The sequence below is a fragment of the Equus caballus genome, chromosome 11 (genome assembly GCF_041296265.1).
Source record: "Equus caballus isolate H_3958 breed thoroughbred chromosome 11, TB-T2T, whole genome shotgun sequence".
NCBI classification, from domain to species: domain Eukaryota; kingdom Metazoa; phylum Chordata; class Mammalia; order Perissodactyla; family Equidae; genus Equus; species Equus caballus.
The window spans coordinates 56,297,610-56,308,201 of NC_091694.1; positions in this window are offsets into that span (position 1 = coordinate 56,297,610).

Genomic DNA, 10,592 nt, shown 5'->3' on the forward strand with positions numbered 1-10,592 from the left:
CACCTTTCCCTATGCATCGCTTCCCTTTGGCTGTTCAATTGTATCCTTTATAAAAAACCAATAAACACAGGTGAAGTGTTTCTCTGAGTTCTGTGAGCCATTCTAGCAAATTATCGAACCCGAGCCCAGAGTCGTGGGAACCGATTTATAGCCAGTCAGTCAGAAGTATGGGAGGCCTGTGACTTACAACTGGCGTCTGCAGTGGGGGCAGCCTTGTGGGACTGAGCCCTCTGTCTCTGGAGGTCAGAAGTGTGGCCCATTAAGTTGACGGGATCCTCCTTAGGCGCTCCACAGGCGGATAGGCACATGAGGCCCAGGAAGCAGGTCCTCTTCATCCGGGCCGGGCCTGTCACAGGCCTTCTTTACTATTGGTGGTGAAATGACCTGGACCTTCTACATTCACCCCACACATTTTCCCACACCAGTGTGGGCTTGTTGCCATGACAGCATTGTCCTGCTTCCTATCCAGAACTTTCCACTTGTGCAGTGATCATTTTGTAAACTGTCAAGCATATCTCACACACACACACACACACACACACACACTCACACACACACACACACACACACAGAAAGGCTGGATATAAGAGAAAAGAAATTCAAATATGAAATCAAAGAATTTAAGAAAAATAGGAATGCTAAATTTGAATTTGAGATATTGATATGAGCCCTGTGAAATAATAGAACATATATAGATTGGTCTCTGTTCCCGGTTCCTGGCACAGGGCTCCTAAAACTCTTGCAATTTCCTGAGTGATAAGAGCACTATGAGCATCTTTTGTTCTAATATTTAGTCTTTGCATCAGTTCCTGACACGGAGATCCTAAAACCCTTGGAATTTTCTGGGTGATAGGAGTGTCTTTTGTTCTAACAAGGTGACTCTGGAGGGGCTCCTGGACGGCTCCTGGATGGGGGCTCGTTGCCAGAAAGACCAAGCCAGGATGAGAAGCTTGGGACCTTTAGCCCCACCCTACGTCCTCCGGGATGGGGAGAGGGGCTGGAGATTGAGTTAATGATGGATGATGCCTATGTGAGGAAGCCTCTATAAAGATCCTGAAAGTACAGGGTTTGGACCTTCCAGGTCAGTGGACACGCCTACCCGCTGAGAGGGTGGTGCAACCCCACCCCATGGAGATGAAAGCTCCTTCACTTGAGACCCTTCTGCTTCCTCGCCCTATGTATCTCTTCACTGGCTATTCACTCATACTCTTTATTATATCCTTTGTTAAAAAAAAAAAAAGTAAAGGTATTTCCCTGAGTTCTATGAGCCATTCTAGCAAATTATCAAATATTAGGGGGCAAGTGTGGGAAACTCGATTTAAGCCAGTTGATCAGAAATTCAGGGGACAACCTGATACTTACAGTTAGTGTCAAAAGTGGGTTCAGTCTTGTAGGACTGAGCCCTTAAGTTGTGGGATCAGATTCTAATTCCAAGTAGTGTCAGAATTGAAGTGAATTATAGGACACTCAGCTGGTGCCGTCGACAATTACTTGCTGTGTGGAAAACCCACCCATCTGGTGCAGAAGCATTGAGAGCGCATGAGTAAAGGAGACACACAGGCATGTGCTTCCTCAAACAAGCCCATCGGGCACAGGCGGGGGCACTTCCCAGTCTGTTCTCTGAGAGAACCTGGGAGCACTGGCACCTCAAAAGCAAATACGGGGAGCGCCCAGATCCTGATTTCTGACAACCATCACTAACACAAACCAGGGCTCCTTAACAAAACGCTCAGGGCAGGAGCCCAGAAGGTGAGCTGAAACCTGCTGCGTCAGAAGGCGAAGATGGGTGCAGGCCCGCGAGGCCGGAGGGAAAAGGCCACGGGAACTGCCCCAAGAGGCTCCGTGGCCATGCTTAGAAGGATTAGAGCATCAAAAGATTAATGACTGCACTTGACTAAATAAAAATCCGTGATTCCAGACTGGTAATAATAGAGAAGAACAGAAAAATTACTCCTGGCTTAGATGATAAAAATATGAAAAAAATGAATCTTGCAGAAATCAGGACAGTGGTTGCCTACAGAGAAAGGGGGAGGGAGCTGTCTAGTAGTTAATACAATTCACTTTGTTTACATTTTTTGCAGAAGTTTCTGTATGTGTCATTTTTTCAATCAATGAAAAAACAAAGGACTTAAAACTGCCACAAAATAAAGGAACATCAAAAGAAGGCTGGAAAGATGAAACACCAAAATGAGTTACCTACAGTTGACAGAATCACAGATGATTTTAAATTCTCTTCCTTTTGCTTTTCTTCTTTTCCTAATTCTCCACAATGAGTATGCATCACTCTAGTAACGTGAAGACAAAGCTATGCTGTAACCTACCACACGTGTAATGTGCACGATGTTAGCAGAGCCTGCACAGAGTAGCACAAGGTGGAATCTGTCTCTTTTATGATTTAATTATAAACATCTCCATTTTGTCTTCCTTTTACTTTCAAAGAGATATTGTAGAAGCAGAAATTTAGGTACAGATGGCTAGATTAGGCACAATTCTTTGATTAATGCACTCGGAATTCTTGATACAGATCTGAGTTTCATCTCTAAAACAATATGAGTGAAGAAGGGATGAAAATGTATGAGGTTGGACTGCAAAATAACTAGACTTGAATTTTTTCAATACCAGAATATATCCCAAACTCCTCTTGAGTTCTTCAGCGTCAAAGTCACATTTCTTAAGGAGCTTCAATAACGTAAATCTTTCAGCTTTGAGAGAAAATTTCATTTTTGGAAACAACCAAAAACCATCCAAAGCCATGTCTGATGAATAAGGTGGTTGATTGAGCAGGAAACTACTTTGGGGTTAAAAATGAGGTGCAATTGTTGAGTGATGAGATAGAAAATATAAACTAGCTCAGAGGTAATTCCAAAGTGGAATTCTTTAGGCATTTTGAGGCACTTTTGTGAGAAAAAAGAAAAGTAAGCCTCCCCAAGTGAGTGTTGTGAAAGAACACCCATTTATCGTCACCATGCCCTGTCCATTTCTCTGACCAAATGAGGAGATAACAGTCTCAGACCCCGTATGTGCTGAGCCCTTCCTAATCTCCCCCAAGGAGACCTCTCACTTCGCACAACCACGTGCCCACTCCCACTTGACAAAATGGTTTGAAATTCTGTCTCCTCCTCACAGAGTTGAGTTCGATCATCTGTAATGGTCCATTCCTCCCCATTTTGTTTTAATTTGGGGATGGGCATCCTGATCTGTCTGGACAGAATCATTAGCCAATTATTCCAGCATCTTCCATTCTCTGGATCCCTGTCTCATCAACTAAGTGTTAGATACTCTGGAGGAGCCATTATCTCCTCTTAACTAAAGCCAACCAAAGGACTTGTAAGAAGTCTCTGGGTTGGGTTCCTCTCTTCCCAAGATAAATTTTTCCTCCTAGGGTCATCTTCTACCTAGAGGCTTCTCTCTGTGGAGCTGAAACCTGGGGGCCGGAGAAGCCAGCATCATTCATGTCAGAAAGTGCCTCTTTCCAGCTTTTGACTTTGAGAAGTTGTTTCTATATTAGAAATCCAGGCCACCAACATCTCAGGATAAGGGTCCCCACAGGATGCTCTGAGGCAGCAGGGGACCCAGAAGTCTCGGTCCCACAGCCTTCTGGAATCTCTTGAGAAAGTGAACCGGGGTCCTGGAGGGGGCTGAGCTGAACAGGATAAGATCAATCTAGGTCCTGAGGCTCCAGCACCTTAGTTCCATAAATTTTCCAAAGCAGAATATCATGACAACAGCAAGTTGACACAAAATAGATAAATCTCAGCCTAAAACTCCAGTCCAGCTTTAAAAAAATTGTTTCAAAAAATAAAAGGAGGGGCCTGCCCAGTGACCCAGTGGTTAAGTTCGCACCATATGCTTCGGCGGCCTGGGTTTTGCCGGTTAGGATTCTGGGTGCGGACATGCCACGGCTTGGCAAAAGCCATGCTGTGGTAGGCGTCCCACGTATAAAGTAGAGGAAGATGGGCATGGATGTTAGCTCAGGGCCAGTCTTCCTCAGCAAAAGGAGGAGGATTGGCAGCAGTTAGCTCAGGGCTAATCTTCCTCAAAACAAAAAAAATTTTTAATTAAAAAATAAAAAGAAAAAGAATGAGCAAGGAGCGTAAGATGGTGAAAGCCACATTGACTGCACGTTTCCTTAAGCAGACCGTATGCACTGTTGGTTGAACACGGTTCAATTTCAGCAAACAGTATTAATTTCAAAGGCTCCCTTTTTTGTCAAACTAAGTTTATAAACACAGCTATTTGCTAATAAATGTAACCTTTAAATCACATTACTCCAAACACAGACTTACTCTTTGCGCAGGTTGAGAAGTGGGGAGATGGCAGAGAACGCCTAGAGAAAAGCCTCGAAGGAACCATGAACGGCCTCTCCTCAACCACTCAGACCTTAGACAAACCTCCAAGGAACCATTTCCGCTCAAGACTTCACCAGTTCTTCCATTTATTTAACAAATTTCTCTTTAATCTCTTGAGTACCCACTGTACACAAGATGCTAGGTGAATATAGTAAAGATACAGAAATTCACAGGACACAGTCATTGTCTTCAGCAACCGCGTGTGCAGCCATGAGACACTCTCACAAACAGTATTAAGCATGGTAGCACCTGGGAAGCACGGCAGATAAGGCCTCTGGATAAAGTCACTCTTCGAAGGGAAGAGATCCATCTCCCCTGTGATGAGATGGACAGGTAGGCTTGGAAGAAGTGGACTTTTGAGTTGGTCCTGGAAGGATGGTTATTATTTTGGAAGACAGATGACTTGGAGATCATTCCAAGAAGAGCAAGCAACATGAGTGAAGCTGAGGAGCAAGGAGGAGGGGAGGGGAGTGCATTTACTATTTATTAAGCACCTAATGTGTAGGGGGCATTCTGCTACCTCTAATGGGAAAAAAAGTAAAGCAATTTTGATCAGAGCAGATTGTTCAATTATTTAAAAAGGGAAAGTTTGTAAACGTAAATAGCTGCGGTGTGGGAACTGCATAACGCAGGAAATGGTGATCACACCACAGTCAAATACCACTTAAGAGACTGCAGGCTCATTCAAAGGCATTATTGGGCCTGTGACCCAAAATGTAGGGGGAGAGAGAGAAAAAGGCTGGAAAGGTAGTAGAAATAATTTTAGGAAGTGTCTTGAATGCCCACATTAGAAACTTACAGTTTGGGTTGAAGACGTTGGGAGTCATTAAGCGTGTGAGGGTGGACATAACTCTAAGTGATGTTTGGGAAATTAATACAGCAGCAAAGTGGGCACGTAGATACACCAAAACGAAGGGATATCGAAGAAAGGTCAACCAAGCGGGGTTTGGACGTGGGCTTTTGTTTGACATTTTTGTCAGGTAATGTTCTCTTTACTTCAATTTACTTTCAATTCCATTGAAAATTCTATTATGGCATTCCGCATTTCATTTCATCATTTCCTTAGCTCTGTCAGCAGTCTGTTCATTTCAGTCTGCTTATTTCCCATTCCTTTTCTTTTCCAAAATGTATTTCTCCATCTCCTGAGGATAATAGTGTTCTCAGGTCTTTACGTTTATGGGCTAACTTCACAACAGCCCTTAAGTAACTGCTCTCCAGTGCTTATAACAAGGCCCCGCACCTGAGACAGAGCCTGTTACATTACAGGTCCCTAATAATTATGTCTTGCTAAGTGAATCCCATTTTACATATGAGAAAACAGAAGCATGTAGAGATTAAATAATTTTCCCAGGTTCACACTACTCAAATTCTGGAGCTGGGCTTCCGACTCTGATGGGAGAGTCTGGTGTTCTTATCACAATTCTTGTCACAATTATCTGTTTCAAAGATATTCTTATTCTCCTTCTTGCATATGATCTCTCTCTTTCTTTTCGTTTATTGAACCTTTTCATCAGCCTGGCTTGGCATATACCAATTCTTAGCACTTTATGAGTCAATCATCCAAAAATTTCTTAAATATTTCTAGAGCTCAGTGAAACATTGTATCTTAGTTCTCAGATTGGGAGCATTCAACATATTTTCACACTTCTCTGTACTGAAAACATCTTGAGTTTTGTGCCTCCTTTTCTCCAGACAGTTATCTCATAAATGGTCTCTGGGTTTCTGGGTTATCACACCTGGAAATATGAGAACCAGAAAATCACTGATTGAGACACAAATAACAGATGGATTGCATCATAAAATGGTGACTGAGAGGAAATTGGTTGGAATTCCAGCTCCTGTGTGTCCAATATGCAACAGAACACACACACACACACTCACCCAATCTCTGTCTGCAATTAGTCTTCTGCCATTGCTTTTATGATAAACCATCTGTTTCCTTATCCCTGGCTGTGTGTTTAGCACTCTTGAGTCCTTAAGTACAGGACTATTACATTATTGCATAAGTTTTTTAAGTTTCTAAGGGTTCTGGCAACGTTATGAGTTCTTGGTATTTGGTATTTATTCTTCACCGATAGACTGTACGATCTTTGAAGCTGAGAAGCAGATTTCTTTCCTATAACAATTTCCCTTCTATTTCCCCCCAGCATATGCATATATGGGATATATATATATGGGAGCATATAGGGGATGCTAAATAAATACTACACACACACACACACACTTGCACACACACACACACATGCACACATGCACACATGTGGTAGCGACCTGCTCCCTTTCAAACACCAGTTATATAAATTGTATTTTGGACCTCGATTTTCTCCTCTGTTGACTGACTGTCTTGTAAATGTTTCATTAGGAAGAAAGTAAATGCCTCAGCTTTCTATTTAATTTCACATTCTGCAAGAAGCAGCTTTCTTTATTTCGAGCCCATTGGAACCAAGGACCATACATGCCCTGGCTCTTTCACAGGATTTTGAAGACTGAATTAGACAGTCCTATGGCAAGCAAGCAAGATTATAATTGTGTATATTAATCATAAATGCAACTATTGAGCATTGAGGGTGTGTCAGATAACATGGGCACTACAGATAAACATTGGATGCAGTCCCTCAACCCTATCTTAGACTTAGAAACACTTAGACTTATCCAAGGAAGAAAATATAACAAACCTAAGGTAAATTACTTATGTGAGACTGTGAATTATAATTGACAGATAAGTAGGTCAGACGATGGGGATTATATGAAATCAAAAGAATGCCTGCTATGGGCCAAAATGATCTAAAAAGGCTTCACAGAACTGGGACTTCACCTTATAGCATGGTCATATTTCAAATCAGTAGGAGGCAGAGCTTTACCTGGCTGTTTCCTCCTCCTGGAATGTAGTTCTTTGCATGGCTGGCTCCCTTGTGTATTCAGAGGGCCCAGGCTGTCACCTCCTCAGGGACACCTTCCTTACCTGCTAAATCTGGAACAGTCTCTTTTTATCCCCTCATTTAGTACCTAGTTTCAAACCTCTCTGTAACACTAACTATCTGACGTTTTTCATTGTTTTTGCTTATTTATTACCCATCTTCCCTTTCTAAAGTGTAAGTTCCATAAGAGCCGTGACATCATTTTGTTCTGTGTTCCCAGCTCCTTGAAGATTGCAATAGGTGTTCAATAAAATATTAGAGAGATGCATGAATGGGTGGATGGTTAAATGCGTCGTGAAAACAGCAAGAGAAAAGGCCTGGAAGAGTTAGAATGCAAGGAATAAGCCTGACAAGGCGACAACTCCATGCTCAAGTGGAGACACTATATGAAGGAGCAGGAGGAATAAGATTGCCTGGTAGTAAAATGAACAAGACATATAAAAGGCAATTCACAAATATAGAACCAAAATATCAAAAAGGCATGTGAAAACACACACAACCTTATTGGTTATTAAAGAAACGTGAATGAAAATAATTAGACTAAAATTGACAACATTTAAAATTGACAAAGATGTTTATGATGATAAAGCCCAGAATTGGAAATATTTTTCAAATTCAGCACTATTTCTGGAGGAAAATATGCATTAAATCCTTAACAATCTATATATCAGTTGACCCAGCAATTCTATACTTAGAATTCATCTTAGGAAATAATTAGGCAAAATTGAGTTTCAGGAATGTGAATCTTAGGATTGTTTATAAAAGTGAAAAATTGAAAGCTGCATAAATGTGTCACAATGGGCAATTAGTTTAATGGATTATGGTGTGTTCATGCAACAGAATACTATGTATCCATTAAATAGGACACTTTAGGCATCAAAGATGTTCATGGCAAATCACTTAGTAAAAAAGTTACTCACAAAATAGTGTGAATGGGATGGTCTCAATTTCATACAGACAAAACAAAAATAAAATTTTATACATTGTAAGGAAATTGGACTTCTAGGACCAAGATGGTCCCGTAAGAATTATCTGCTATATCTGCTAAATCAAATGGTGTTTTGTAGTTCAATTAGAAAGTTCAGTGTAATTAGTGATGGGTGTAAAGAAAACTAAGCAAACAGCAATGGGAGATGATCATTAACTCTAGGGAAACAAAAACTGTGTGATAAAGGAACAATTGCTTTAATGTGCAACATGCTCAGCTGTGAATAATATTTGCAAGCCTTAATAATGCAAACACTGATGTCAACAAAAAGTGTGATACGACCGTCCTACAGAAAATGGGCAGGGCAGTATATGTGTGAGTTGTGTAAGAAAGCGAAATTCCCTTTGCCGGTAGAAGAAAGCCAACGATAACATCTAACATAAAAGTCAATAAGTAACAGTAAGAAGATAATATTTAGAGATATATGCCAGCATAAATAATAAAAGTATTGAAAGCAGGCAGTGGGACTTAGGGATGGGATGTGGCAGTCTTTGTTATAAGCTCTATTAAACTTTTCAGTTAACACGTGCCTATATTGATTTGATTTAAAAATTTCAAACTGAAATAAGAGTTGGGATTTTGACAGAAATTATTCTGATTTTCTACTTAATCCAGATTCAGTAATGCACCAGATTTTACTCTAGATGATTAAAAAAATATATCAGCTTCCAAATTAATTGCATGCCTTCAAACAAAGGTTGGGGTTCGTTCTCATTTACTGTCTTAGTCCATCCATTTGGGCTGGGCTGCTGTAACAAAATACTGCAGACTGGGTAGCTTATAAAAGACAGAAATGTATTTCTCACAGTCCTGGAGGCTGGAAGTCCAAGAACAAGGCACCATCAGGGTCGGTACTGGTGAGGGCCCTCTTCCTGTCATTGCCGGATCTTCACCTTGTGTCCTCATCTGGTGGAAGGAGCTAGGGAGCTCTCTGGAGCCTCTTCTAGGGCATAACTCCATTCGTGAAGGATCCACTCTCATGATCTAAGCACCTCCCAAAGGCCCCACCTGCTAATACCATCACATCGGGCATCAGGAGGAGTTCCATATAGCAATTTGGAAGGACACAAAACATTCACGCCACAGCATGTGCCTATCTATCAGTTTATGAATTGGTGTTCTATGGTAATGTTTACAAAGATAAAATGCAGTAAGAAGTGAAGCACTTCCCCATTCTTGGGGATCCAAATGAGTCCTAATGAATCAGACCAGAATCAATAAGGCTCTTCCCGCAGTAGCAGATTTAAGAGTCTGAAGGGTCTCTAACTGCCCCCAAATCCCAATCTAATGTGACCTTTGCTTGCCAAGGTCATGCGCCTCTCACTAGCTCAGAACATCCCAGCTTCTCCAGCAGTTGGACCAAGAGAGGGTACACATGGTGGTAACAGAGCAAATAAATAGCAGTGTAAGAAACATTATATCAGTTCCACAAACATTCCTACTTTAGAGCAAGCAATGTGCTGGGCTCTAGAGACATCTGATTAGGAGACACGTCAATGATTTCAATACATTGTGGCAAGTGCTGAAAGAAAAATACACACAAGACTTGATGGAAGCCCAAAGAAGAGACACAGCTCTAGATGACTATCTTGAAGAAGATAAGATTAAGAATGAAGAGATTAAGGGGCCAGGAGAAGATCCAAGACGGCGCCGTGAGTAGTCCTCTTTATCTCTCCCCCTTCGAGTCTACAATTATTTGGACACTCATCGCTTAACAAAGGATATCCAGGTAGCATCTCGGGACGTCTGAGATACCCACATGACTATACATCAGAAGGCGGACTGACTTCCCTCCGGGAGGAGGTGGAGATAGGTGAAGACTCTCTGACCCCGACCGAGCAGCCTAGTACCTGCAAGCGGCTTTCTTCCAACGGACACCCCCAGAAGATCAACACACACCTAGGGCAGGAGCGAGCACACACCAGAGGAGCGACGGTGGAAACAGGTGACCAGAACCCTACCTAAACCCCCCGCAATTACTCCTAAACGCAGAGGGAAACTCTAGAGTTACACACTTGAGCCCACGGGGAGAGTCTCGCCCCGCCATTGGCGGGGAGATCCCGCCTGGTGTCCACGGCGCCCAGAGGGTCCCAGAGAGAATCACAGAGGGCGTGGCAGCCCCCCGGCTGCCACTGCCTGCACGGCCAGGCAGGGGATTGCCAGAGATCTCGGAGAGAACTGGGACTGGGTGGAGCCCCAGAGGCCAGCTCCACGGCCCATGGGGGAAGCTCCAGAGTTCCGCCCGGGCAGCAGACAAAACTCTCTGTCTGCCATTAGCGGAGGGGCTATACCCAGCATCCACAACACCAGGAGGGTCCTGGAGAGGAGAATATCAGG